The following is a 6,412-nucleotide window of genomic DNA, read 5'->3' on the forward strand; positions in this document are numbered from 1 at the left end:
GGATGTGACTATATCTACACAGTCTGTTTATCTGTAATCAAAGGCATGAATGTGTTGTACTTTTAGGTGGAAGGTGTAAAGTTCCGTCAACAAGCTGCATAAACTGAAACATCTTCAGTGCACCAAGAAAGCCTCATTTGATCAGACTGCTGGATTGTTGTTGTATGGTAAAATCATTGTATGAAAGTTGAAAGACTATTCAATCAATGTCACAAACTGTTGCCTACATGACACTTTTTGACAACGCACCAAGTTAAATGCAGCTCACTGTAACCAGTAAAACTACTGATGAGGAAGTGGCCAAGAGACTGGTGAACACAGGAAGGGGTGAATTCCACGAATCCTGTATATTACAGTTTCAGCTCTATTACCTCACTAAGTTAAATCATTGTTAAATGAATATAAAATATACACCCGTTCGCATTTTTTTTTTTGCTCCTACAGATAGTGAGTCACGTGACTGTGGCTTGCTATATAAAGGCAACAAGGCATTCAGTTACTGTTCGATTGAACGTTAGAATGGGCAAAACGAGTGACCTAAGCGACTTTGCGCGTGGTTTGAAACAGATGGCCTCTTTGGCATTTTGTCTAGGGTTTACCGAGAATGGTGCGACAAACAAGTCCTGTGGGCGAAAACACATTGTTAAGGAGAGAGGTCGAAGGAGAATGGCAGGAATTGTGCAAGCTAACAGGCGGGCCACAAATGTCACGGATCCCTCTGGAACTTTCATTATGCACAATTGGCCCCTATTCCCAGTTATTAGTAATTGTATAAGTGTGCCCTTGGTTTACCGGTGTCCAGTCGAATTATTGTTACAATGTCCGTCGGTGCATGTGCTGTGTGTTTTGGCATTCGTGCCATTGTGGATTTCCCAGATGATTACGGGTCATGTCCCGTGTGTTAATCATTATGCGCATGTGTTATTTATTCAAGGTACTCCTCGCTCTTTTGTTTGGTTTTCTACCCTGTCATTTGTATTTGTTTGTTTGGTCTTCGTCCACGTGTATTTGCGCGGCATGCCATAATTTGGGTGAAATAAAATAAAAACTATTACGCATTCCTGCGACCTTACTCCCGAATCATTCATACCAATGTGACAACAAACAATCAAATAATGGTGCAGTACAACAGTGGTGTGCAGAACGGCATCTTGGAATGCACAACTCATTGGTGCTTGCCATGGAGGGGCCACCACACCGGGTTCCACTCCCATCAGCTAAAAACAAGAAGAAGCATCTCCAATGGACACGCAATCACCAACACTGGACAATTGAGGAGGGGAAACCATTGCCTGGTCCAACGAATCCCGGTTCCTGTTCCGTCATGCTGATGGCAGAGTCAGGATTTGGTGTAAGCAGCATGAGTTTATGGACCCATCCTGCCTGGTGTCAATGGTACAGGCTGGTGGTGGTGGTGTAATGGTGTGGGGAATGTTTTCCTGGGACACATTAGGTCCCTTGATACCAATTGAACAATGTTTGAACCCTACACCTTGTAGAATCCATGCCCCAAAGAATTCAGGATGTTCTGGAGGCAAAGGGGGGTCCGACCCGGTAATAAATGGGTGTACCAAATAAACAGGCCTTAAGTTTGCCTTAATAATAATGTCCCTGTGTAGTGTTCAATTACAGCAATTATTTTGTATAGAAATCATAATGCTTAATAAAAATGGATATCAATTTATTTGTCAGGGTTAAGTGTGCCCTACAAAGCAATAATTTCTTAGGACACACCAGTCCCACATTGTCCCACAGTACCTCTATCATATCTAGGGTTTCAACTTTTAATAAATTCCCTGGTTTTCAAGAAATCCTGGTTGGAAGATTACGGATTTCCTGCTTATTCCCACCTGATTCTGGGAATCCTCCAACTGGGATTTTGGGAAAACCAAGGAATTTATTGAAAGTTCCAAGAATTGTGCAACCCTAATTATAGCTCCTTTAAGTTAGTGTTTCCCAACCCCGGTCCACTATTTCTCACAGCAGTACACATTTTTGTTGTAGCCCTGGACAAAAACACCTGATTCAACTTGTCAAGGGCTTGATGATTAGTTGACAAGTACAATCAGGTGTGCTTGTACTGTTGTATGTACTGTTGAGGGTACTCGAGGACCGGTTTTGGGACACACCGCTTTAAGTGAACTGTATCTTACGGTGGATTCTGAGTTGTCAAGATCCTTGATCACCCATTGGAGCAAGACATCTGGGGGTATCTGTTTGCTGTCCAGTTCCTGGACCAGATTCTCAAAGTTGTCCCACGCTGTTGCTCGGGGCAGGGTGAAGTCGAAGCCACAGTTTCAGGACTCGCCTGGGGCCTGGTGGCAGTTGTGGTAGGGGACGTCCCAGGGTGGAGGGACTTCTGTGGGGCCACAGTGGTGGTTGTGAACCCAAGTGCTCCAAGGTCCTTCCACAGCTTTCCCATTGGTCTCCTTAGTCTGCTGCTTCTATGGTGATGATTGGGCAGCCTTAGAGATCTTCTTCTCTGTCTTCTTCACCAGCCAGATGCAGGTAATGACAGGACTGTCATTACTGAACACAGAGTCTGCCAAGTGACCTGGACAAGAAGGCCTATTCATTCATAGGTTCTGATTATGGTCTTGTGGGACGATACGTCAGTTAATCTTTAAAGAATGGTAAAATCATTAGCTTTGTGAACATGAGTTCACCCTAGAATTTTAGCGGTTTTGAATTCATAAGATCTGTTCTGTAAGAGGCAGGCAGGCAGCTCTGTCTGTGCTTTTTGTGATGAGGTGCATCCATGAGAACTCATTGCTATCAGTCTTTCCATCATCTAGTCCAATCTGGCTTCCCTTCTTCACTCTCACTAGCCTCTGGAACCTCTTCAGCGTTCCCTTAGATTCAGAGATGTCAGCCTCCGCATCACCAGTCTGCAGCAGATTAATATGGGTAGGCTTTCAGTGTCCATAATATCAGTGTGCATCATGTAATGCCTAGTACTCTCAAGTTGTCAAGTTGCCCCCCGTGAATATGATTGGCCAGCCCTCGCCTACCATCAACCAATCATGTTAATGCGGAGTTATACGGAGCCCTACGCATTGTTACAAAATTTGGGAGGTTGCTCCATACAGTGTCTCCGGAAAGCTTAAATCAGCTTTAAGACAGAGGGGCACTATTTGCCTCATTTGGATGCTTTCTCTTGTGCAATAGAAGTCTATGTTTCCTTGGCACACACTTTGGAGGCTGAACGTTTTTACAATAATGGTGTTTTTAAGAGATGTCCCTTTCCATTCAAATGGCGTGTGAACAGTGCACTGTTTGGATGCTGGACTTTGGAGTAGACGATGCTGAAGTATTTAATGCGTTGAACCATCATCATTATTTGCACTTGCATCAATTAAGGTTTAAAATGTTATTGCCCCCCTAAAGTGGGTCTGTGACCCACCTTGGCCACCCTATACAACATGTCCTGGACACGCCACTGGATACACCATCAGTTTCCATGAGCATGAGGCCTCTGGTCACTCCTGCAGCACCACCTTTGTCTGCTTTTTTAACCACAAGTTGTTCATTTTTGGACAATGATTCAACTGCATCCCGCTTTCTCTTAGAAAGATTACGATGTGTTTGTTTGGAGTCAATTTTACCCTTAAACAGATTCTCCACATCAAAATTCACTTTCTTGGTGTGGCAATCTGGACGATGGAAAAGCGGACTTGGGCTTAAAAGGTGTTTTTGAGGGAAAAGAAACTGCCTGACCTGAGACACTGGCGTCTGTAGTTGGAGAGATGTTTTGCTTGTACCAGGCCTTCCGATGTAGATTCCTGTAGAAACGAAATAGGTCAATCTTTGTATTACATTCATTAGTTGAATATGTGGGGGCAAAGGACATTTAAATACCCTGGTTTAAATGAAGATATGGATTTCTCACCCTTCCTGTAGGGTTGTGATAAGTCCATTTGCTGTCATCTAGTGGACATTTTGCTCAATTGCCTTCAGCTATGTTTAGACTGTTGTTGTTCATGTTTTGCTGTGTTCTGGTGTACTATGGAATATATTGCTTTCTTATTCTTGATACTTCTCCCAGGCATATTTAAGGTTAGAACTACCTTTTAGTGTTCTGGTACTTCTAGCTTGAAGTTGTATATTTATGATAACATAGCTACAGTATTTCACCTTTTAATGTGTATAGTATTGCTTATTAGTATTGCTTATTATTTATTTTTTATTTCACCTTTATTTAACCAGGTAGGCAAGTTGAGAACAAGATCTCATTTAGATTTGCGACCTGGCCATTAGGTGTATCCAATCAATTTTGTAACCACTCCCTCTTCCAATTAGGGCTAATTGGAAAAGCTGTTCAAAAGAGGACATTGTATTCCTTTTTTTTGTGTACTCCCTGACGAAGGCCATGCAGCCGAAACGCGTCGGTTTTAAAAAAAACTTTGTTTGCCATACTAATACAGGCATTTTAATGAATTATATGAAGAGCGCCTTGGTCCTCCTTTCTTTTTGATGACTACATTTATGTACAGTAAATTCATAATGTTTGTTTTTATTATCATTAACACTTAGCTCTCAGTATAAGCAAGTGCAAGCAAATGTGCTGCGACTAGGTAGGCCAATTCTGAACTTTCAAAATGGGCTGTGTTAGATTCTAGCTTGAAATGTACTGATTCATGTTGCCATACTAGAACTCATTAATTACTTCACATGTATAAGGAATCTATATGTTGGGGTCAATGTCAATGAAGGGTAGATGGGAACTAGGAATATGGAAAGTCACAGAGTAAGACTGAAGAGTTAGAGAGAAAGAGTAAGACTATTCTGTTCCATGTTTCTAAGGAGGGAGGCAAAAGGAAATTGTTAGTCTCTGATCAGGCAGGCCGACTGCGGAACTACTTTAGGGAGGAGTGAGGAATTCATCTCAAGGTCAAATCAACAGATCTGGGAGGGGGGACAGAGAGGCCCACCACAACAACTTTCCTACTACAGTCCTATCTCACACACACTTCCACAATGGTTTTAGAAACAGTGAGAAGAACCAATTAAATTCATGTCTAGCAAAAGAGATGTATTGGTTTTCTAAATGTGTAAGAAGTTGACCCCGCCAATTAGAAGGTGATAAATATGCTTGTGTAATCTGCCATATCTTTGCAGCTGTTTGACCCAGTGGGTGAATAAACTTGGTTTGAGCTTTTTCTAGTTGTCCATTTGAGTATGTAACTCTGTTTGTTAAGAACCTAAAAACAGCAACATAAATGTATATAGATGTTAGTTAAAATAAATTCATCAAGATCTTGAGACCTGAACTTTACTCTTCTTTAAGTCACCACACACACACACACACACACACACACACACACACACACACACACACACACACACACACACACACACACGAGTGAGCGAGAAAGTCAAAGAGAGAGAGAGAGATGAAGGGGAGGAGACAGGTTAAAGAATCATTTTTAAGCCTTGAAACAATTGAGATATGGATTGTGTATATGTGCCATTCAGAGGGTGAACAAACCCCCAAACCTCCAAACGAGCTTCAATGCAATACAACACTCCTTCCGTGGCCTCCAACTGCTCTTAAATGCAAGTAAAACTAAATGCATGCTCTTCAACCGATCGCTGCCTGCGCCCGCCCGACTAGCATCACTCTCTGGACGGTTCTGACTTAGAATATGTGGACAACTATAAATACCTAGGTATCTGGCTAGACTGTAAACTTTCCTTCCAGACTCATATTAAGCATCTCCAATCCAAAATTAAATATAGAATCGGCTTCCTAATTTGCAACAAAGCATCCTTCACACATGCTGCAAAACATACCCTCGTAAAACTGACTATCCTACCGATCCTTGACTTCGGCGATGTCATTTACAAAATAGCCTCAAACTGCCATCCGTTTTGTCACCAAAGCCCTATATACTACCCACCACTGCGACCTGTATGCTCTCGTTGGCTGGTCCTCACTACATATTCGTCCCAAACCCACTGGCTCCAGGCCATCTACAAGTCTTTGCTAGGTAAAGCTCCACCTTATCTCAGCTCACTGGTCACCATAGCAACACCCACCCATAGCACACGCTCCAGCAGGTATATTTTACTGGTCATCCCCAAAGCCAGTACCTCCTTTGGCCACCTTTCTTTACAGTTCTCTGCCAACAATGACTGGAACAAATTGCAAAAATCACTGAAGTTGGAGACTTATATCTCCCTCACTAACTTTAAGCGTCAGCTGTCAGAGCAGCTTACCGATTACTGCAGCTGTACACAGTCCACCTGTAAATAGCCCATCCAACTACCTACCGCATCCCCATATTTATTTTTGTTTTTCTGCTCTTTTGCACACCAGTATTTCTACTTACACGTCCTCATCTGTACATTCTATCACGGCAGTGTTAATTGCTAAATTGTAATTACTTCACCACTATGGCCTATTTATTGC

Source organism: Oncorhynchus masou, chromosome 11, assembly GCF_036934945.1.
Source record: "Oncorhynchus masou masou isolate Uvic2021 chromosome 11, UVic_Omas_1.1, whole genome shotgun sequence".
Lineage (NCBI taxonomy): Eukaryota > Metazoa > Chordata > Actinopteri > Salmoniformes > Salmonidae > Oncorhynchus > Oncorhynchus masou.